At 42.8% G+C, this 23,271-nt stretch overlaps 15 non-coding genes across 15 annotated transcripts; all 15 read left to right on the forward strand.

Moving 5' to 3' along the window:
- The first annotated feature begins 1,210 nt into the window (after positions 1 to 1,210).
- On the forward strand, positions 1,211 to 1,292 carry trnas-gcu (transfer RNA serine (anticodon GCU)). Its single transcript has one exon. It is a non-coding gene; the product is annotated as a tRNA-Ser (tRNA).
- Positions 1,293 to 2,705: 1,413 nt separating this feature from the next.
- Positions 2,706 to 2,787, forward strand: trnas-gcu (transfer RNA serine (anticodon GCU)). Its single transcript has one exon. It is a non-coding gene; the product is annotated as a tRNA-Ser (tRNA).
- Positions 2,788 to 4,200: 1,413 nt separating this feature from the next.
- trnas-gcu (transfer RNA serine (anticodon GCU)) lies at positions 4,201 to 4,282 on the forward strand. Its single transcript has one exon. It is a non-coding gene; the product is annotated as a tRNA-Ser (tRNA).
- A 1,413-nt stretch (positions 4,283 to 5,695) lies between these two features.
- On the forward strand, positions 5,696 to 5,777 carry trnas-gcu (transfer RNA serine (anticodon GCU)). Its single transcript has one exon. It is a non-coding gene; the product is annotated as a tRNA-Ser (tRNA).
- Positions 5,778 to 7,190: 1,413 nt separating this feature from the next.
- Positions 7,191 to 7,272, forward strand: trnas-gcu (transfer RNA serine (anticodon GCU)). The gene has a single exon. It is a non-coding gene; the product is annotated as a tRNA-Ser (tRNA).
- A 1,413-nt stretch (positions 7,273 to 8,685) lies between these two features.
- trnas-gcu (transfer RNA serine (anticodon GCU)) lies at positions 8,686 to 8,767 on the forward strand. The gene has a single exon. It is a non-coding gene; the product is annotated as a tRNA-Ser (tRNA).
- A 1,413-nt stretch (positions 8,768 to 10,180) lies between these two features.
- On the forward strand, positions 10,181 to 10,262 carry trnas-gcu (transfer RNA serine (anticodon GCU)). The gene has a single exon. It is a non-coding gene; the product is annotated as a tRNA-Ser (tRNA).
- Positions 10,263 to 11,675: 1,413 nt separating this feature from the next.
- Positions 11,676 to 11,757, forward strand: trnas-gcu (transfer RNA serine (anticodon GCU)). The gene has a single exon. It is a non-coding gene; the product is annotated as a tRNA-Ser (tRNA).
- A 1,413-nt stretch (positions 11,758 to 13,170) lies between these two features.
- trnas-gcu (transfer RNA serine (anticodon GCU)) lies at positions 13,171 to 13,252 on the forward strand. Its single transcript has one exon. It is a non-coding gene; the product is annotated as a tRNA-Ser (tRNA).
- A 1,413-nt stretch (positions 13,253 to 14,665) lies between these two features.
- trnas-gcu (transfer RNA serine (anticodon GCU)) lies at positions 14,666 to 14,747 on the forward strand. Its single transcript has one exon. It is a non-coding gene; the product is annotated as a tRNA-Ser (tRNA).
- Positions 14,748 to 16,160: 1,413 nt separating this feature from the next.
- trnas-gcu (transfer RNA serine (anticodon GCU)) lies at positions 16,161 to 16,242 on the forward strand. Its single transcript has one exon. It is a non-coding gene; the product is annotated as a tRNA-Ser (tRNA).
- A 1,413-nt stretch (positions 16,243 to 17,655) lies between these two features.
- On the forward strand, positions 17,656 to 17,737 carry trnas-gcu (transfer RNA serine (anticodon GCU)). The gene has a single exon. It is a non-coding gene; the product is annotated as a tRNA-Ser (tRNA).
- Positions 17,738 to 19,150: 1,413 nt separating this feature from the next.
- Positions 19,151 to 19,232, forward strand: trnas-gcu (transfer RNA serine (anticodon GCU)). The gene has a single exon. It is a non-coding gene; the product is annotated as a tRNA-Ser (tRNA).
- Positions 19,233 to 20,657: 1,425 nt separating this feature from the next.
- Positions 20,658 to 20,739, forward strand: trnas-gcu (transfer RNA serine (anticodon GCU)). Its single transcript has one exon. It is a non-coding gene; the product is annotated as a tRNA-Ser (tRNA).
- Positions 20,740 to 22,152: 1,413 nt separating this feature from the next.
- On the forward strand, positions 22,153 to 22,234 carry trnas-gcu (transfer RNA serine (anticodon GCU)). The gene has a single exon. It is a non-coding gene; the product is annotated as a tRNA-Ser (tRNA).
- The last annotated feature ends 1,037 nt before the right edge of the window (positions 22,235 to 23,271 follow it).

A 23,271-nucleotide genomic window follows, 5' to 3' on the forward strand; every position in this document is an offset into this window, starting at 1 on the left:
TTAGTTAGTGTCTAAGAACGGTGATACTCCCCCATGTGCTCTCAAGAAAAATGTCCTTCCTACTTGGCGGTGGCTCTTTAACTCTGTGAACCATGCTGGAAGGATGGAACAGCATTTCTGTATAATATCAGTCCATGGCATAAAAACAAGGAAATCCATCTTGTTTTAGAAGGGGACTTTATCAAACTGAATTAAAAGACTTTCCCAACCAGACTAAAATCAAGATATAACAAATTTCCTGGAGAATGTGGGCATCGATCCCACTACTTCTCGCATGCTAAGCGAGCGCTCTACCATTTGAGCTAATTCCCCAGCTGTAAATCACTTACTTGTCCAGTGTCCCCTGAGGGCCTGTGATGAGAGACTTCATTCATTTGTCTAGGCAATGTGATCCAGTCTAGGACAGAACAACATACATGCTGAACAGGTTGCCAGGATTTGCCACAGAAGCCATTCTTACACAGGGGGATTAGCTCAAATGGTAGAGCGCTCGCTTTGCATGTGAGAGGTAGTGGGATCGATGCCCACATTCTCCACTATTGAACCCTTTGTGAGTGACATCCATTGTCTTCTACCTCAAGATGAAACTTTTCGGTATCAAACCTTTGTGCATAGGCTTGCTTTGGTTTCTTGAAAACCTGTCACTTCTCTTTCCAGATCCTCTTTAAGTTTTAACTTAGTAGTGGGAGGCTACAGGTATTTCCACTCTCTGGCCCTTTGCATATCTTGCCATTTCTTGTAACCCTAATGACTCACACCATAGCGAAATGCTATACACACCTTGATTCAAGGAGCTCCACACAATACCATTTGGTGGGGGGTTAAACGACCTGCAAGTTTTACACACCAACTCTGAGTATAGGTGAAGATCCTAGAGAGATTTAAAACCTGAAACCTCCCACAACTCTTTTAGAACTAAAGAAGCCTCTTGAACGACCAGTGTTACATCTTCAAGAAACACAAGCAAGGCCAGTTGCCTATGTACGCAGGTACAATACCAGAAAACATAAGTTAGAGTCCTGTAGTCCCCTAAATTGTTCTCCAGTAAAGAAATGATCACCAACTGTGGTCTGCACGCATGGGTTAGAATCCTGTTTTTTCAGCAATAGTTTTCTTCTTCTTGTGTCCACAGCCACTTGTCACCATTGTAACAAGTCTCTTAAGAACAGGAAAAGTTTGAATTTCAGGAGATAAATTTACCTCCCAATAGGACGAGGTGGCCGAGTGGTCAAGGCGATGGACTGCTAATCCATTGTGCTCTGCACGCGTGGGTTCGAATCCCATCCTCGTCGCAGTGAAGTTTACAAGACACAAATTTCTACTCTAATTGACTGAATCAGCTTACTCTGCTGCTTCAGATCATTATCTCAAATGCTGTATTCTCGTCACGTGTACTGACAAAAACGCTGACCAGGACCATCAACCAGGTGCTCTGAATATCTTACCAACTTGAAATGACAGATTAGAAACATATTATTGGGGAAAATATGAGCATTTAGTTAGTGTCTAAGAACGGTGATACTCCCCCATGTGCTCTCAAGAAAAATGTCCTTCCTACTTGGCGGTGGCTCTTTAACTCTGTGAACCATGCTGGAAGGATGGAACAGCATTTCTGTATAATATCAGTCCATGGCATAAAAACAAGGAAATCCATCTTGTTTTAGAAGGGGACTTTATCAAACTGAATTAAAAGACTTTCCCAACCAGACTAAAATCAAGATATAACAAATTTCCTGGAGAATGTGGGCATCGATCCCACTACTTCTCGCATGCTAAGCGAGCGCTCTACCATTTGAGCTAATTCCCCAGCTGTAAATCACTTACTTGTCCAGTGTCCCCTGAGGGCCTGTGATGAGAGACTTCATTCATTTGTCTAGGCAATGTGATCCAGTCTAGGACAGAACAACATACATGCTGAACAGGTTGCCAGGATTTGCCACAGAAGCCTTTCTTACACAGGGGGATTAGCTCAAATGGTAGAGCGCTCGCTTTGCATGTGAGAGGTAGTGGGATCGATGCCCACATTCTCCACTATTGAACCCTTTGTGAGTGACATCCATTGTCTTCTACCTCAAGATGAAACTTTCCGGTATCAAACCTTTGTGAATAGGCTTGCTTTGGTTTCTTGAAAACCTGTCACTTCTCTTTCCAGATCCTCTTTAAGTTTTAACTTAGTAGTGGGAGGCTACAGGTATTTCCACTCTCTGGCCCTTTGCATATCTTGCCATTTCTTGTAACCCTAATGACTCACACTATAGCGAAATGCTATACACACCTTGATTCAAGGAGCTCCACACAATACCATTTGGTGGGGGGTTAAACGACCTGCAAGTTTTACACACCAACTCTGAGTATAGGTGAAGATCCTAGAGAGATTTAAAACCTGAAACCTCCCACAACTCTTTTAGAACTAAAGAAGCCTCTTGAACGACCAGTGTTACATCTTCAAGAAACACAAGCAAGGCCAGTTGCCTATGTACGCAGGTACAATACCAGAAAACATAAGTTAGAGTCCTGTAGTCCCCTAAATTGTTCTCCAGTAAAGAAATGATCACCAACTGTGGTCTGCACGCATGGGTTAGAATCCTGTTTTTTCAGCAATAGTTTTCTTCTTCTTGTGTCCACAGCCACTTGTCACCATTGTAACAAGTCTCTTAAGAACAGGAAAAGTTTGAATTTCAGGAGATAAATTTACCTCCCAATAGGACGAGGTGGCCGAGTGGTCAAGGCGATGGACTGCTAATCCATTGTGCTCTGCACGCGTGGGTTCGAATCCCATCCTCGTCGCAGTGAAGTTTACAAGACACAAATTTCTACTCTAATTGACTGAATCAGCTTACTCTGCTGCTTCAGATCATTATCTCAAATGCTGTATTCTCGTCACGTGTACTGACAAAAACGCTGACCAGGACCATCAACCAGGTGCTCTGAATATCTTACCAACTTGAAATGACAGATTAGAAACATATTATTGGGGAAAATATGAGCATTTAGTTAGTGTCTAAGAACGGTGATACTCCCCCATGTGCTCTCAAGAAAAATGTCCTTCCTACTTGGCGGTGGCTCTTTAACTCTGTGAACCATGCTGGAAGGATGGAACAGCATTTCTGTATAATATCAGTCCATGGCATAAAAACAAGGAAATCCATCTTGTTTTAGAAGGGGACTTTATCAAACTGAATTAAAAGACTTTCCCAACCAGACTAAAATCAAGATATAACAAATTTCCTGGAGAATGTGGGCATCGATCCCACTACTTCTCGCATGCTAAGCGAGCGCTCTACCATTTGAGCTAATTCCCCAGCTGTAAATCACTTACTTGTCCAGTGTCCCCTGAGGGCCTGTGATGAGAGACTTCATTCATTTGTCTAGGCAATGTGATCCAGTCTAGGACAGAACAACATACATGCTGAACAGGTTGCCAGGATTTGCCACAGAAGCCATTCTTACACAGGGGGATTAGCTCAAATGGTAGAGCGCTCGCTTTGCATGTGAGAGGTAGTGGGATCGATGCCCACATTCTCCACTATTGAACCCTTTGTGAGTGACATTCATTGTCTTCTACCTCAAGATGAAACTTTTCGGTATCAAACCTTTGTGCATAGGCTTGCTTTGGTTTCTTGAAAACCTGTCACTTCTCTTTCCAGATCCTCTTTAAGTTTTAACTTAGTAGTGGGAGGCTACAGGTATTTCCACTCTCTGGCCCTTTGCATATCTTGCCATTTCTTGTAACCCTAATGACTCACACCATAGCGAAATGCTATACACACCTTGATTCAAGGAGCTCCACACAATACCATTTGGTGGGGGGTTAAACGACCTGCAAGTTTTACACACCAACTCTGAGTATAGGTGAAGATCCTAGAGAGATTTAAAACCTGAAACCTCCCACAACTCTTTTAGAACTAAAGAAGCCTCTTGAACGACCAGTGTTACATCTTCAAGAAACACAAGCAAGGCCAGTTGCCTATGTACGCAGGTACAATACCAGAAAACATAAGTTAGAGTCCTGTAGTCCCCTAAATTGTTCTCCAGTAAAGAAATGATCACCAACTGTGGTCTGCACGCATGGGTTAGAATCCTGTTTTTTCAGCAATAGTTTTCTTCTTCTTGTGTCCACAGCCACTTGTCACCATTGTAACAAGTCTCTTAAGAACAGGAAAAGTTTGAATTTCAGGAGATAAATTTACCTCCCAATAGGACGAGGTGGCCGAGTGGTCAAGGCGATGGACTGCTAATCCATTGTGCTCTGCACGCGTGGGTTCGAATCCCATCCTCGTCGCAGTGAAGTTTACAAGACACAAATTTCTACTCTAATTGACTGAATCGGCTTACTCTGCTGCTTCAGATCATTATCTCAAATGCTGTATTCTCGTCACGTGTACTGACAAAAACGCTGACCAGGACCATCAACCAGGTGCTCTGAATATCTTACCAACTTGAAATGACAGATTAGAAACATATTATTGGGGAAAATATGAGCTTTTAGTTAGTGTCTAAGAACGGTGATACTCCCCCATGTGCTCTCAAATAAAATGTCCTTCCTACTTGGCGGTGGCTCTTTAACTCTGTGAACCATGCTGGAAGGATGGAACAGCATTTCTGTATAATATCAGTCCATGGCATAAAAACAAGGAAATCCATCTTGTTTTAGAAGGGGACTTTATCAAACTGAATTAAAAGACTTTCCCAACCAGACTAAAATCAAGATATAACAAATTTCCTGGAGAATGTGGGCATCGATCCCACTACTTCTCGCATGCTAAGCGAGCGCTCTACCATTTGAGCTAATTCCCCAGCTGTAAATCACTTACTTGTCCAGTGTCCCCTGAGGGCCTGTGATGAGAGACTTCATTCATTTGTCTAGGCAATGTGATCCAGTCTAGGACAGAACAACATACATGCTGAACAGGTTGCCAGGATTTGCCACAGAAGCCATTCTTACACAGGGGGATTAGCTCAAATGGTAGAGCGCTCGCTTTGCATGTGAGAGGTAGTGGGATCGATGCCCACATTCTCCACTATTGAACCCTTTGTGAGTGACATCCATTGTCTTCTACCTCAAGATGAAACTTTTCGGTATCAAACCTTTGTGCATAGGCTTGCTTTGGTTTCTTGAAAACCTGTCACTTCTCTTTCCAGATCCTCTTTAAGTTTTAACTTAGTAGTGGGAGGCTACAGGTATTTCCACTCTCTGGCCCTTTGCATATCTTGCCATTTCTTGTAACCCTAATGACTCACACCATAGCGAAATGCTATACACACCTTGATTCAAGGAGCTCCACACAATACCATTTGGTGGGGGGTTAAACGACCTGCAAGTTTTACACACCAACTCTGAGTATAGGTGAAGATCCTAGAGAGATTTAAAACCTGAAACCTCCCACAACTCTTTTAGAACTAAAGAAGCCTCTTGAACGACCAGTGTTACATCTTCAAGAAACACAAGCAAGGCCAGTTGCCTATGTACGCAGGTACAATACCAGAAAACATAAGTTAGAGTCCTGTAGTCCCCTAAATTGTTCTCCAGTAAAGAAATGATCACCAACTGTGGTCTGCACGCATGGGTTAGAATCCTGTTTTTTCAGCAATAGTTTTCTTCTTCTTGTGTCCACAGCCACTTGTCACCATTGTAACAAGTCTCTTAAGAACAGGAAAAGTTTGAATTTCAGGAGATAAATTTACCTCCCAATAGGACGAGGTGGCCGAGTGGTCAAGGCGATGGACTGCTAATCCATTGTGCTCTGCACGCGTGGGTTCGAATCCCATCCTCGTCGCAGTGAAGTTTACAAGACACAAATTTCTACTCTAATTGACTGAATCAGCTTACTCTGCTGCTTCAGATCATTATCTCAAATGCTGTATTCTCGTCACGTGTACTGACAAAAACGCTGACCAGGACCATCAACCAGGTGCTCTGAATATCTTACCAACTTGAAATGACAGATTAGAAACATATTATTGGGGAAAATATGAGCATTTAGTTAGTGTCTAAGAACGGTGATACTCCCCCATGTGCTCTCAAGAAAAATGTCCTTCCTACTTGGCGGTGGCTCTTTAACTCTGTGAACCATGCTGGAAGGATGGAACAGCATTTCTGTATAATATCAGTCCATGGCATAAAAACAAGGAAATCCATCTTGTTTTAGAAGGGGACTTTATCAAACTGAATTAAAAGACTTTCCCAACCAGACTAAAATCAAGATATAACAAATTTCCTGGAGAATGTGGGCATCGATCCCACTACTTCTCGCATGCTAAGCGAGCGCTCTACCATTTGAGCTAATTCCCCAGCTGTAAATCACTTACTTGTCCAGTGTCCCCTGAGGGCCTGTGATGAGAGACTTCATTCATTTGTCTAGGCAATGTGATCCAGTCTAGGACAGAACAACATACATGCTGAACAGGTTGCCAGGATTTGCCACAGAAGCCATTCTTACACAGGGGGATTAGCTCAAATGGTAGAGCGCTCGCTTTGCATGTGAGAGGTAGTGGGATCGATGCCCACATTCTCCACTATTGAACCCTTTGTGAGTGACATCCATTGTCTTCTACCTCAAGATGAAACTTTTCGGTATCAAACCTTTGTGCATAGGCTTGCTTTGGTTTCTTGAAAACCTGTCACTTCTCTTTCCAGATCCTCTTTAAGTTTTAACTTAGTAGTGGGAGGCTACAGGTATTTCCACTCTCTGGCCCTTTGCATATCTTGCCATTTCTTGTAACCCTAATGACTCACACCATAGCGAAATGCTATACACACCTTGATTCAAGGAGCTCCACACAATACCATTTGGTGGGGGGTTAAACGACCTGCAAGTTTTACACACCAACTCTGAGTATAGGTGAAGATCCTAGAGAGATTTAAAACCTGAAACCTCCCACAACTCTTTTAGAACTAAAGAAGCCTCTTGAACGACCAGTGTTACATCTTCAAGAAACACAAGCAAGGCCAGTTGCCTATGTACGCAGGTACAATACCAGAAAACATAAGTTAGAGTCCTGTAGTCCCCTAAATTGTTCTCCAGTAAAGAAATGATCACCAACTGTGGTCTGCACGCATGGGTTAGAATCCTGTTTTTTCAGCAATAGTTTTCTTCTTCTTGTGTCCACAGCCACTTGTCACCATTGTAACAAGTCTCTTAAGAACAGGAAAAGTTTGAATTTCAGGAGATAAATTTACCTCCCAATAGGACGAGGTGGCCGAGTGGTCAAGGCGATGGACTGCTAATCCATTGTGCTCTGCACGCGTGGGTTCGAATCCCATCCTCGTCGCAGTGAAGTTTACAAGACACAAATTTCTACTCTAATTGACTGAATCAGCTTACTCTGCTGCTTCAGATCATTATCTCAAATGCTGTATTCTCGTCACGTGTACTGACAAAAACGCTGACCAGGACCATCAACCAGGTGCTCTGAATATCTTACCAACTTGAAATGACAGATTAGAAACATATTATTGGGGAAAATATGAGCATTTAGTTAGTGTCTAAGAACGGTGATACTCCCCCATGTGCTCTCAAGAAAAATGTCCTTCCTACTTGGCGGTGGCTCTTTAACTCTGTGAACCATGCTGGAAGGATGGAACAGCATTTCTGTATAATATCAGTCCATGGCATAAAAACAAGGAAATCCATCTTGTTTTAGAAGGGGACTTTATCAAACTGAATTAAAAGACTTTCCCAACCAGACTAAAATCAAGATATAACAAATTTCCTGGAGAATGTGGGCATCGATCCCACTACTTCTCGCATGCTAAGCGAGCGCTCTACCATTTGAGCTAATTCCCCAGCTGTAAATCACTTACTTGTCCAGTGTCCCCTGAGGGCCTGTGATGAGAGACTTCATTCATTTGTCTAGGCAATGTGATCCAGTCTAGGACAGAACAACATACATGCTGAACAGGTTGCCAGGATTTGCCACAGAAGCCTTTCTTACACAGGGGGATTAGCTCAAATGGTAGAGCGCTCGCTTTGCATGTGAGAGGTAGTGGGATCGATGCCCACATTCTCCACTATTGAACCCTTTGTGAGTGACATCCATTGTCTTCTACCTCAAGATGAAACTTTCCGGTATCAAACCTTTGTGAATAGGCTTGCTTTGGTTTCTTGAAAACCTGTCACTTCTCTTTCCAGATCCTCTTTAAGTTTTAACTTAGTAGTGGGAGGCTACAGGTATTTCCACTCTCTGGCCCTTTGCATATCTTGCCATTTCTTGTAACCCTAATGACTCACACTATAGCGAAATGCTATACACACCTTGATTCAAGGAGCTCCACACAATACCATTTGGTGGGGGGTTAAACGACCTGCAAGTTTTACACACCAACTCTGAGTATAGGTGAAGATCCTAGAGAGATTTAAAACCTGAAACCTCCCACAACTCTTTTAGAACTAAAGAAGCCTCTTGAACGACCAGTGTTACATCTTCAAGAAACACAAGCAAGGCCAGTTGCCTATGTACGCAGGTACAATACCAGAAAACATAAGTTAGAGTCCTGTAGTCCCCTAAATTGTTCTCCAGTAAAGAAATGATCACCAACTGTGGTCTGCACGCATGGGTTAGAATCCTGTTTTTTCAGCAATAGTTTTCTTCTTCTTGTGTCCACAGCCACTTGTCACCATTGTAACAAGTCTCTTAAGAACAGGAAAAGTTTGAATTTCAGGAGATAAATTTACCTCCCAATAGGACGAGGTGGCCGAGTGGTCAAGGCGATGGACTGCTAATCCATTGTGCTCTGCACGCGTGGGTTCGAATCCCATCCTCGTCGCAGTGAAGTTTACAAGACACAAATTTCTACTCTAATTGACTGAATCGGCTTACTCTGCTGCTTCAGATCATTATCTCAAATGCTGTATTCTCGTCACGTGTACTGACAAAAACGCTGACCAGGACCATCAACCAGGTGCTCTGAATATCTTACCAACTTGAAATGACAGATTAGAAACATATTATTGGGGAAAATATGAGCTTTTAGTTAGTGTCTAAGAACGGTGATACTCCCCCATGTGCTCTCAAATAAAATGTCCTTCCTACTTGGCGGTGGCTCTTTAACTCTGTGAACCATGCTGGAAGGATGGAACAGCATTTCTGTATAATATCAGTCCATGGCATAAAAACAAGGAAATCCATCTTGTTTTAGAAGGGGACTTTATCAAACTGAATTAAAAGACTTTCCCAACCAGACTAAAATCAAGATATAACAAATTTCCTGGAGAATGTGGGCATCGATCCCACTACTTCTCGCATGCTAAGCGAGCGCTCTACCATTTGAGCTAATTCCCCAGCTGTAAATCACTTACTTGTCCAGTGTCCCCTGAGGGCCTGTGATGAGAGACTTCATTCATTTGTCTAGGCAATGTGATCCAGTCTAGGACAGAACAACATACATGCTGAACAGGTTGCCAGGATTTGCCACAGAAGCCATTCTTACACAGGGGGATTAGCTCAAATGGTAGAGCGCTCGCTTTGCATGTGAGAGGTAGTGGGATCGATGCCCACATTCTCCACTATTGAACCCTTTGTGAGTGACATCCATTGTCTTCTACCTCAAGATGAAACTTTTCGGTATCAAACCTTTGTGCATAGGCTTGCTTTGGTTTCTTGAAAACCTGTCACTTCTCTTTCCAGATCCTCTTTAAGTTTTAACTTAGTAGTGGGAGGCTACAGGTATTTCCACTCTCTGGCCCTTTGCATATCTTGCCATTTCTTGTAACCCTAATGACTCACACCATAGCGAAATGCTATACACACCTTGATTCAAGGAGCTCCACACAATACCATTTGGTGGGGGGTTAAACGACCTGCAAGTTTTACACACCAACTCTGAGTATAGGTGAAGATCCTAGAGAGATTTAAAACCTGAAACCTCCCACAACTCTTTTAGAACTAAAGAAGCCTCTTGAACGACCAGTGTTACATCTTCAAGAAACACAAGCAAGGCCAGTTGCCTATGTACGCAGGTACAATACCAGAAAACATAAGTTAGAGTCCTGTAGTCCCCTAAATTGTTCTCCAGTAAAGAAATGATCACCAACTGTGGTCTGCACGCATGGGTTAGAATCCTGTTTTTTCAGCAATAGTTTTCTTCTTCTTGTGTCCACAGCCACTTGTCACCATTGTAACAAGTCTCTTAAGAACAGGAAAAGTTTGAATTTCAGGAGATAAATTTACCTCCCAATAGGACGAGGTGGCCGAGTGGTCAAGGCGATGGACTGCTAATCCATTGTGCTCTGCACGCGTGGGTTCGAATCCCATCCTCGTCGCAGTGAAGTTTACAAGACACAAATTTCTACTCTAATTGACTGAATCAGCTTACTCTGCTGCTTCAGATCATTATCTCAAATGCTGTATTCTCGTCACGTGTACTGACAAAAACGCTGACCAGGACCATCAACCAGGTGCTCTGAATATCTTACCAACTTGAAATGACAGATTAGAAACATATTATTGGGGAAAATATGAGCATTTAGTTAGTGTCTAAGAACGGTGATACTCCCCCATGTGCTCTCAAGAAAAATGTCCTTCCTACTTGGCGGTGGCTCTTTAACTCTGTGAACCATGCTGGAAGGATGGAACAGCATTTCTGTATAATATCAGTCCATGGCATAAAAACAAGGAAATCCATCTTGTTTTAGAAGGGGACTTTATCAAACTGAATTAAAAGACTTTCCCAACCAGACTAAAATCAAGATATAACAAATTTCCTGGAGAATGTGGGCATCGATCCCACTACTTCTCGCATGCTAAGCGAGCGCTCTACCATTTGAGCTAATTCCCCAGCTGTAAATCACTTACTTGTCCAGTGTCCCCTGAGGGCCTGTGATGAGAGACTTCATTCATTTGTCTAGGCAATGTGATCCAGTCTAGGACAGAACAACATACATGCTGAACAGGTTGCCAGGATTTGCCACAGAAGCCATTCTTACACAGGGGGATTAGCTCAAATGGTAGAGCGCTCGCTTTGCATGTGAGAGGTAGTGGGATCGATGCCCACATTCTCCACTATTGAACCCTTTGTGAGTGACATCCATTGTCTTCTACCTCAAGATGAAACTTTTCGGTATCAAACCTTTGTGCATAGGCTTGCTTGGGTTTCTTGAAAACCTGTCACTTCTCTTTCCAGATCCTCTTTAAGTTTTAACTTAGTAGTGGGAGGCTACAGGTATTTCCACTCTCTGGCCCTTTGCATATCTTGCCATTTCTTGTAACCCTAATGACTCACACCATAGCGAAATGCTATACACACCTTGATTCAAGGAGCTCCACACAATACCATTTGGTGGGGGGTTAAACGACCTGCAAGTTTTACACACCAACTCTGAGTATAGGTGAAGATCCTAGAGAGATTTAAAACCTGAAACCTCCCACAACTCTTTTAGAACTAAAGAAGCCTCTTGAACGACCAGTGTTACATCTTCAAGAAACACAAGCAAGGCCAGTTGCCTATGTACGCAGGTACAATACCAGAAAACATAAGTTAGAGTCCTGTAGTCCCCTAAATTGTTCTCCAGTAAAGAAATGATCACCAACTGTGGTCTGCACGCATGGGTTAGAATCCTGTTTTTTCAGCAATAGTTTTCTTCTTCTTGTGTCCACAGCCACTTGTCACCATTGTAACAAGTCTCTTAAGAACAGGAAAAGTTTGAATTTCAGGAGATAAATTTACCTCCCAATAGGACGAGGTGGCCGAGTGGTCAAGGCGATGGACTGCTAATCCATTGTGCTCTGCACGCGTGGGTTCGAATCCCATCCTCGTCGCAGTGAAGTTTACAAGACACAAATTTCTACTCTAATTGACTGAATCAGCTTACTCTGCTGCTTCAGATCATTATCTCAAATGCTGTATTCTCGTCACGTGTACTGACAAAAACGCTGACCAGGACCATCAACCAGGTGCTCTGAATATCTTACCAACTTGAAATGACAGATTAGAAACATATTATTGGGGAAAATATGAGCATTTAGTTAGTGTCTAAGAACGGTGATACTCCCCCATGTGCTCTCAAGAAAAATGTCCTTCCTACTTGGCGGTGGCTCTTTAACTCTGTGAACCATGCTGGAAGGATGGAACAGCATTTCTGTATAATATCAGTCCATGGCATAAAAACAAGGAAATCCATCTTGTTTTAGAAGGGGACTTTATCAAACTGAATTAAAAGACTTTCCCAACCAGACTAAAATCAAGATATAACAAATTTCCTGGAGAATGTGGGCATCGATCCCACTACTTCTCGCATGCTAAGCGAGCGCTCTACCATTTGAGCTAATTCCCCAGCTGTAAATCACTTACTTGTCCAGTGTCCCCTGAGGGCCTGTGATGAGAGACTTCATTCATTTGTCTAGGCAATGTGATCCAGTCTAGGACAGAACAACATACATGCTGAACAGGTTGCCAGGATTTGCCACAGAAGCCATTCTTACACAGGGGGATTAGCTCAAATGGTAGAGCGCTCGCTTTGCATGTGAGAGGTAGTGGGATCGATGCCCACATTCTCCACTATTGAACCCTTTGTGAGTGACATCCATTGTCTTCTACCTCAAGATGAAACTTTTCGGTATCAAACCTTTGTGCATAGGCTTGCTTTGGTTTCTTGAAAACCTGTCACTTCTCTTTCCAGATCCTCTTTAAGTTTTAACTTAGTAGTGGGAGGCTACAGGTATTTCCACTCTCTGGCCCTTTGCATATCTTGCCATTTCTTGTAACCCTAATGACTCACACCATAGCGAAATGCTATACACACCTTGATTCAAGGAGCTCCACACAATACCATTTGGTGGGGGGTTAAACGACCTGCAAGTTTTACACACCAACTCTGAGTATAGGTGAAGATCCTAGAGAGATTTAAAACCTGAAACCTCCCACAACTCTTTTAGAACTAAAGAAGCCTCTTGAACGACCAGTGTTACATCTTCAAGAAACACAAGCAAGGCCAGTTGCCTATGTACGCAGGTACAATACCAGAAAACATAAGTTAGAGTCCTGTAGTCCCCTAAATTGTTCTCCAGTAAAGAAATGATCACCAACTGTGGTCTGCACGCATGGGTTAGAATCCTGTTTTTTCAGCAATAGTTTTCTTCTTCTTGTGTCCACAGCCACTTGTCACCATTGTAACAAGTCTCTTAAGAACAGGAAAAGTTTGAATTTCAGGAGATAAATTTACCTCCCAATAGGACGAGGTGGCCGAGTGGTCAAGGCGATGGACTGCTAATCCATTGTGCTCTGCACGCGTGGGTTCGAATCCCATCCTCGTCGCAGTGAAGTTTACAAGACACAAATTTCTACTCTAATTGACTGAATCAGCTTACTCTGCTGCTTCAGATCATTATCTCAAATGCTGTATTCTCGTCACGTGAACTGACAAAAACGCTGACCAGGACCATCAACCAGGTGCTCTGAATATCTTACCAACTTGAAATGACAGATTAGAAACATATTATTGGGGAAAATATGAGCATTTAGTTAGTGTCTAAGAACGGTGATACTCCCCCATGTGCTCTCAAGAAAAATGTCCTTCCTACTTGGCGGTGGCTCTTTAACTCTGTGAACCATGCTGGAAGGATGGAACAGCATTTCTGTATAATATCAGTCCATGGCATAAAAACAAGGAAATCCATCTTGTTTTAGAAGGGGACTTTATCAAACTGAATTAAAAGACTTTCCCAACCAGACTAAAATCAAGATATAACAAATTTCCTGGAGAATGTGGGCATCGATCCCACTACTTCTCGCATGCTAAGCGAGCGCTCTACCATTTGAGCTAATTCCCCAGCTGTAAATCACTTACTTGTCCAGTGTCCCCTGAGGGCCTGTGATGAGAGACTTCATTCATTTGTCTAGGCAATGTGATCCAGTCTAGGACAGAACAACATACATGCTGAACAGGTTGCCAGGATTTGCCACAGAAGCCATTCTTACACAGGGGGATTAGCTCAAATGGTAGAGCGCTCGCTTTGCATGTGAGAGGTAGTGGGATCGATGCCCACATTCTCCACTATTGAACCCTTTGTGAGTGACATCCATTGTCTTCTACCTCAAGATGAAACTTTTCGGTATCAAACCTTTGTGCATAGGCTTGCTTTGGTTTCTTGAAAACCTGTCACTTCTCTTTCCAGATCCTCTTTAAGTTTTAACTTAGTAGTGGGAGGCTACAGGTATTTCCACTCTCTGGCCCTTTGCATATCTTGCCATTTCTTGTAACCCTAATGACTCACACCATAGCGAAATGCTATACACACCTTGATTCAAGGAGCTCCACACAATACCATTTGGTGGGGGGTTAAACGACCTGCAAGTTTTACACACCAACTCTGAGTATAGGTGAAGATCCTAGAGAGATTTAAAACCTGAAACCTCCCACAACTCTTTTAGAACTAAAGAAGCCTCTTGAACGACCAGTGTTACATCTTCAAGAAACACAAGCAAGGCCAGTTGCCTATGTACGCAGGTACAATACCAGAAAACATAAGTTAGAGTCCTGTAGTCCCCTAAATTGTTCTCCAGTAAAGAAATGATCACCAACTGTGGTCTGCACGCATGGGTTAGAATCCTGTTTTTTCAGCAATAGTTTTCTTCTTCTTGTGTCCACAGCCACTTGTCACCATTGTAACAAGTCTCTTAAGAACAGGAAAAGTTTGAATTTCAGGAGATAAATTTACCTCCCAATAGGACGAGGTGGCCGAGTGGTCAAGGCGATGGACTGCTAATCCATTGTGCTCTGCACGCGTGGGTTCGAATCCCATCCTCGTCGCAGTGAAGTTTACAAGACACAAATTTCTACTCTAATTGACTGAATCAGCTTACTCTGCTGCTTCAGATCATTATCTCAAATGCTGTATTCTCGTCACGTGTACTGACAAAAACGCTGACCAGGACCATCAACCAGGTGCTCTGAATATCTTACCAACTTGAAATGACAGATTAGAAACATATTATTGGGGAAAATATGAGCATTTAGTTAGTGTCTAAGAACGGTGATACTCCCCCATGTGCTCTCAAGAAAAATGTCCTTCCTACTTGGCGGTGGCTCTTTAACTCTGTGAACCATGCTGGAAGGATGGAACAGCATTTCTGTATAATATCAGTCCATGGCATAAAAACAAGGAAATCCATCTTGTTTTAGAAGGGGACTTTATCAAACTGAATTAAAAGACTTTCCCAACCAGACTAAAATCAAGATATAACGAATTTCCTGGAGAATGTGGGCATCGATCCCACTACTTCTCGCATGCTAAGCGAGCGCTCTACCATTTGAGCTAATTCCCCAGCTGTAAATCACTTACTTGTCCAGTGTCCCCTGAGGGCCTGTGATGAGAGACTTCATTCATTTGTCTAGGCAATGTGATCCAGTCTAGGACAGAACAACATACATGCTGAACAGGTTGCCAGGATTTGCCACAGAAGCCTTTCTTACACAGGGGGATTAGCTCAAATGGTAGAGCGCTCGCTTTGCATGTGAGAGGTAGTGGGATCGATGCCCACATTCTCCACTATTGAACCCTTTGTGAGTGACATCCATTGTCTTCTACCTCAAGATGAAACTTTCCGGTATCAAACCTTTGTGAATAGGCTTGCTTTGGTTTCTTGAAAACCTGTCACTTCTCTTTCCAGATCCTCTTTAAGTTTTAACTTAGTAGTGGGAGGCTACAGGTATTTCCACTCTCTGGCCCTTTGCATATCTTGCCATTTCTTGTAACCCTAATGACTCACACTATAGCGAAATGCTATACACACCTTGATTCAAGGAGCTCCACACAATACCATTTGGTGGGGGGTTAAACGACCTGCAAGTTTTACACACCAACTCTGAGTATAGGTGAAGATCCTAGAGAGATTTAAAACCTGAAACCTCCCACAACTCTTTTAGAACTAAAGAAGCCTCTTGAACGACCAGTGTTACATCTTCAAGAAACACAAGCAAGGCCAGTTGCCTATGTACGCAGGTACAATACCAGAAAACATAAGTTAGAGTCCTGTAGTCCCCTAAATTGTTCTCCAGTAAAGAAATGATCACCAACTGTGGTCTGCACGCATGGGTTAGAATCCTGTTTTTTCAGCAATAGTTTTCTTCTTCTTGTGTCCACAGCCACTTGTCACCATTGTAACAAGTCTCTTAAGAACAGGAAAAGTTTGAATTTCAGGAGATAAATTTACCTCCCAATAGGACGAGGTGGCCGAGTGGTCAAGGCGATGGACTGCTAATCCATTGTGCTCTGCACGCGTGGGTTCGAATCCCATCCTCGTCGCAGTGAAGTTTACAAGACACAAATTTCTACTCTAATTGACTGAATCGGCTTACTCTGCTGCTTCAGATCATTATCTCAAATGCTGTATTCTCGTCACGTGTACTGACAAAAACGCTGACCAGGACCATCAACCAGGTGCTCTGAATATCTTACCAACTTGAAATGACAGATTAGAAACATATTATTGGGGAAAATATGAGCTTTTAGTTAGTGTCTAAGAACGGTGATACTCCCCCATGTGCTCTCAAATAAAATGTCCTTCCTACTTGGCGGTGGCTCTTTAACTCTGTGAACCATGCTGGAAGGATGGAACAGCATTTCTGTATAATATCAGTCCATGGCATAAAAACAAGGAAATCCATCTTGTTTTAGAAGGGGACTTTATCAAACTGAATTAAAAGACTTTCCCAACCAGACTAAAATCAAGATATAACAAATTTCCTGGAGAATGTGGGCATCGATCCCACTACTTCTCGCATGCTAAGCGAGCGCTCTACCATTTGAGCTAATTCCCCAGCTGTAAATCACTTACTTGTCCAGTGTCCCCTGAGGGCCTGTGATGAGAGACTTCATTCATTTGTCTAGGCAATGTGATCCAGTCTAGGACAGAACAACATACATGCTGAACAGGTTGCCAGGATTTGCCACAGAAGCCATTCTTACACAGGGGGATTAGCTCAAATGGTAGAGCGCTCGCTTTGCATGTGAGAGGTAGTGGGATCGATGCCCACATTCTCCACTATTGAACCCTTTGTGAGTGACATCCATTGTCTTCTACCTCAAGATGAAACTTTTCGGTATCAAACCTTTGTGCATAGGCTTGCTTTGGTTTCTTGAAAACCTGTCACTTCTCTTTCCAGATCCTCTTTAAGTTTTAACTTAGTAGTGGGAGGCTACAGGTATTTCCACTCTCTGGCCCTTTGCATATCTTGCCATTTCTTGTAACCCTAATGACTCACACCATAGCGAAATGCTATACACACCTTGATTCAAGGAGCTCCACACAATACCATTTGGTGGGGGGTTAAACGACCTGCAAGTTTTACACACCAACTCTGAGTATAGGTGAAGATCCTAGAGAGATTTAAAACCTGAAACCTCCCACAACTCTTTTAGAACTAAAGAAGCCTCTTGAACGACCAGTGTTACATCTTCAAGAAACACAAGCAAGGCCAGTTGCCTATGTACGCAGGTACAATACCAGAAAACATAAGTTAGAGTCCTGTAGTCCCCTAAATTGTTCTCCAGTAAAGAAATGATCACCAACTGTGGTCTGCACGCATGGGTTAGAATCCTGTTTTTTCAGCAATAGTTTTCTTCTTCTTGTGTCCACAGCCACTTGTCACCATTGTAACAAGTCTCTTAAGAACAGGAAAAGTTTGAATTTCAGGAGATAAATTTACCTCCCAATAGGACGAGGTGGCCGAGTGGTCAAGGCGATGGACTGCTAATCCATTGTGCTCTGCACGCGTGGGTTCGAATCCCATCCTCGTCGCAGTGAAGTTTACAAGACACAAATTTCTACTCTAATTGACTGAATCAGCTTACTCTGCTGCTTCAGATCATTATCTCAAATGCTGTATTCTCGTCACGTGTACTGACAAAAACGCTGACCAGGACCATCAACCAGGTGCTCTGAATATCTTACCAACTTGAAATGACAGATTAGAAACATATTATTGGGGAAAATATGAGCATTTAGTTAGTGTCTAAGAACGGTGATACTCCCCCATGTGCTCTCAAGAAAAATGTCCTTCCTACTTGGCGGTGGCTCTTTAACTCTGTGAACCATGCTGGAAGGATGGAACAGCATTTCTGTATAATATCAGTCCATGGCATAAAAACAAGGAAATCCATCTTGTTTTAGAAGGGGACTTTATCAAACTGAATTAAAAGACTTTCCCAACCAGACTAAAATCAAGATATAACGAATTTCCTGGAGAATGTGGGCATCGATCCCACTACTTCTCGCATGCTAAGCGAGCGCTCTACCATTTGAGCTAATTCCCCAGCTGTAAATCACTTACTTGTCCAGTGTCCCCTGAGGGCCTGTGATGAGAGACTTCATTCATTTGTCTAGGCAATGTGATCCAGTCTAGGACAGAACAACATACATGCTGAACAGGTTGCCAGGATTTGCCACAGAAGCCATTCTTACACAGGGGGATTAGCTCAAATGGTAGAGCGCTCGCTTTGCATGTGAGAGGTAGTGGGATCGATGCCCACATTCTCCACTATTGAACCCTTTGTGAGTGACATCCATTGTCTTCTACCTCAAGATGAAACTTTTCGGTATCAAACCTTTGTGCATAGGCTTGCTTTGGTTTCTTGAAAACCTGTCACTTCTCTTTCCAGATCCTCTTTAAGTTTTAACTTAGTAGTGGGAGGCTACAGGTATTTCCACTCTCTGGCCCTTTGCATATCTTGCCATTTCTTGTAACCCTAATGACTCACACCATAGCGAAATGCTATACACACCTTGATTCAAGGAGCTCCACACAATACCATTTGGTGGGGGGTTAAACGACCTGCAAGTTTTACACACCAACTCTGAGTATAGGTGAAGATCCTAGAGAGATTTAAAACCTGAAACCTCCCACAACTCTTTTAGAACTAAAGAAGCCTCTTGAACGACCAGTGTTACATCTTCAAGAAACACAAGCAAGGCCAGTTGCCTATGTACGCAGGTACAATACCAGAAAACATAAGTTAGAGTCCTGTAGTCCCCTAAATTGTTCTCCAGTAAAGAAATGATCACCAACTGTGGTCTGCACGCATGGGTTAGAATCCTGTTTTTTCAGCAATAGTTTTCTTCTTCTTGTGTCCACAGCCACTTGTCACCATTGTAACAAGTCTCTTAAGAACAGGAAAAGTTTGAATTTCAGGAGATAAATTTACCTCCCAATAGGACGAGGTGGCCGAGTGGTCAAGGCGATGGACTGCTAATCCATTGTGCTCTGCACGCGTGGGTTCGAATCCCATCCTCGTCGCAGTGAAGTTTACAAGACACAAATTTCTACTCTAATTGACTGAATCAGCTTACTCTGCTGCTTCAGATCATTATCTCAAATGCTGTATTCTCGTCACGTGTACTGACAAAAACGCTGACCAGGACCATCAACCAGGTGCTCTGAATATCTTACCAACTTGAAATGACAGATTAGAAACATATTATTGGGGAAAATATGAGCATTTAGTTAGTGTCTAAGAACGGTGATACTCCCCCATGTGCTCTCAAGAAAAATGTCCTTCCTACTTGGCGGTGGCTCTTTAACTCTGTGAACCATGCTGGAAGGATGGAACAGCATTTCTGTATAATATCAGTCCATGGCATAAAAACAAGGAAATCCATCTTGTTTTAGAAGGGGACTTTATCAAACTGAATTAAAAGACTTTCCCAACCAGACTAAAATCAAGATATAACAAATTTCCTGGAGAATGTGGGCATTGATCCCACTACTTCTCGCATGCTAAGCGAGCGCTCTACCATTTGAGCTAATTCCCCATCTGTAGATATCTCTGTAAATCACTTACTTGTCCAGTGTCCCCTGAGGGCCTGTGATGAGAGACTTCATTCATTTGTCTAGGCAATGTGATCCAGTCTAGGACAGAACAACATACATGCTGAACAGGTTGCCAGGATTTGCCACAGAAGCCATTCTTACACAGGGGGATTAGCTCAAATGGTAGAGCGCTCGCTTTGCATGTGAGAGGTAGTGGGATCGATGCCCACATTCTCCACTATTGAACCCTTTGTGAGTGACATCCATTGTCTTCTACCTCAAGATGAAACTTTTCGGTATCAAACCTTTGTGCGTAGGCTTGCTTTGGTTTCTTGAAAACCTGTCACTTCTCTTTCCAGATCCTCTTTAAGTTTTAACTTAGTAGTGGGAGGCTACAGGTATTTCCACTCTCTGGCCCTTTGCATATCTTGCCATTTCTTGTAACCCTAATGACTCACACCATAGCGAAATGCTATACACACCTTGATTCAAGGAGCTCCACACAATACCATTTGGTGGGGGGTTAAACGACCTGCAAGTTTTACACACCAACTCTGAGTATAGGTGAAGATCCTAGAGAGATTTAAAACCTGAAACCTCCCACAACTCTTTTAGAACTAAAGAAGCCTCTTGAACGACCAGTGTTACATCTTCAAGAAACACAAGCAAGGCCAGTTGCCTATGTACGCAGGTACAATACCAGAAAACATAAGTTAGAGTCCTGTAGTCCCCTAAATTGTTCTCCAGTAAAGAAATGATCACCAACTGTGGTCTGCACGCATGGGTTAGAATCCTGTTTTTTCAGCAATAGTTTTCTTCTTCTTGTGTCCACAGCCACTTGTCACCATTGTAACAAGTCTCTTAAGAACAGGAAAAGTTTGAATTTCAGGAGATAAATTTACCTCCCAATAGGACGAGGTGGCCGAGTGGTCAAGGCGATGGACTGCTAATCCATTGTGCTCTGCACGCGTGGGTTCGAATCCCATCCTCGTCGCAGTGAAGTTTACAAGACACAAATTTCTACTCTAATTGACTGAATCAGCTTACTCTGCTGCTTCAGATCATTATCTCAAATGCTGTATTCTCGTCACGTGTACTGACAAAAACGCTGACCAGGACCATCAACCAGGTGCTCTGAATATCTTACCAACTTGAAATGACAGATTAGAAACATATTATTGGGGAAAATATGAGCATTTAGTTAGTGTCTAAGAACGGTGATACTCCCCCATGTGCTCTCAAGAAAAATGTCCTTCCTACTTGGCGGTGGCTCTTTAACTCTGTGAACCATGCTGGAAGGATGGAACAGCATTTCTGTATAATATCAGTCCATGGCATAAAAACAAGGAAATCCATCTTGTTTTAGAAGGGGACTTTATCAAACTGAATTAAAAGACTTTCCCAACCAGACTAAAATCAAGATATAACAAATTTCCTGGAGAATGTGGGCATCGATCCCACTACTTCTCGCATGCTAAGCGAGCGCTCTACCATTTGAGCTAATTCCCCAGCTGTAAATCACTTACTTGTCCAGTGTCCCCTGAGGGCCTGTGATGAGAGACTTCATTCATTTGTCTAGGCAATGTGATCCAGTCTAGGACAGAACAACATACATGCTGAACAGGTTGCCAGGATTTGCCACAGAAGCCATTCTTACACAGGGGGATTAGCTCAAATGGTAGAGCGCTCGCTTTGCATGTGAGAGGTAGTGGGATCGATGCCCACATTCTCCACTATTGAACCCTTTGTGAGTGACATCCATTGTCTTCTACCTCAAGATGAAACTTTTCGGTATCAAACCTTTGTGCATAGGCTTGCTTTGGTTTCTTGAAAACCTGTCACTTCTCTTTCCAGATCCTCTTTAAGTTTTAACTTAGTAGTGGGAGGCTACAGGTATTTCCACTCTCTGGCCCTTTGCATATCTTGCCATTTCTTGTAACCCTAATGACTCACACCATAGCGAAATGCTATACACACCTTGATTCAAGGAGCTCCACACAATACCATTTGGTGGGGGGTTAAACGACCTGCAAGTTTTACACACCAACTCTGAGTATAGGTGAAGATCCTAGAGAGATTTAAAACCTGAAACCTCCCACAACTCTTTTAGAACTAAAGAAGCCTCTTGAACGACCAGTGTTACATCTTCAAGAAACACAAGCAAGGCCAGTTGCCTATGTACGCAGGTACAATACCAGAAAACATAAGTTAGAGTCCTGTAGTCCCCTAAATTGTTCTCCAGTAAAGAAATGATCACCAACTGTGGTCTGCACGCATGGGTTAGAATCCTGTTTTTTCAGCAATAGTTTTCTTCTTCTTGTGTCCACAGCCACTTGTCACCATTGTAACAAGTCTCTTAAGAACAGGAAAAGTTTGAATTTCAGGAGATAAATTTACCTCCCAATAGGACGAGGTGGCCGAGTGGTCAAGGCGATGGACTGCTAATCCATTGTGCTCTGCACGCGTGGGTTCGAATCCCATCCTCGTCGCAGTGAAGTTTACAAGACACAAATTTCTACTCTAATTGACTGAATCGGCTTACTCTGCTGCTTCAGATCATTATCTCAAATGCTGTATTCTCGTCACGTGTACTGACAAAAACGCTGACCAGGACCATCAACCAGGTGCTCTGAATATCTTACCAACTTGAAATGACAGATTAGAAACATATTATTGGGGAAAATATGAGCTTTTAGTTAGTGTCTAAGAACGGTGATACTCCCCCATGTGCTCTCAAATAAAATGTCCTTCCTACTTGGCGGTGGCTCTTTAACTCTGTGAACCATGCTGGAAGGATGGAACAGCATTTCTGTATAATATCAGTCCATGGCATAAAAACAAGGAAATCCATCTTGTTTTAGAAGGGGACTTTATCAAACTGAATTAAAAGACTTTCCCAACCAGACTAAAATCAAGATATAACAAATTTCCTGGAGAATGTGGGCATCGATCCCACTACTTCTCGCATGCTAAGCGAGCGCTCTACCATTTGAGCTAATTCCCCAGCTGTAAATCACTTACTTGTCCAGTGTCCCCTGAGGGCCTGTGATGAGAGACTTCATTCATTTGTCTAGGCAATGTGATCCAGTCTAGGACAGAACAACATACATGCTGAACAGGTTGCCAGGATTTGCCACAGAAGCCATTCTTACACAGGGGGATTAGCTCAAATGGTAGAGCGCTCGCTTTGCATGTGAGAGGTAGTGGGATCGATGCCCACATTCTCCACTATTGAACCCTTTGTGAGTGACATCCATTGTCTTCTACCTCAAGATGAAACTTTTCGGTATCAAACCTTTGTGCATAGGCTTGCTTTGGTTTCTTGAAAACCTGTCACTTCTCTTTCCAGATCCTCTTTAAGTTTTAACTTAGTAGTGGGAGGCTACAGGTATTTCCACTCTCTGGCCCTTTGCATATCTTGCCATTTCTTGTAACCCTAATGACTCACACCATAGCGAAATGCTATACACACCTTGATTCAAGGAGCTCCACACAATACCATTTGGTGGGGGGTTAAACGACCTGC

This window comes from Pleuronectes platessa, chromosome 16 (assembly GCF_947347685.1).
Source record: "Pleuronectes platessa chromosome 16, fPlePla1.1, whole genome shotgun sequence".
Taxonomy (NCBI): Eukaryota; Metazoa; Chordata; class Actinopteri; order Pleuronectiformes; family Pleuronectidae; genus Pleuronectes; species Pleuronectes platessa.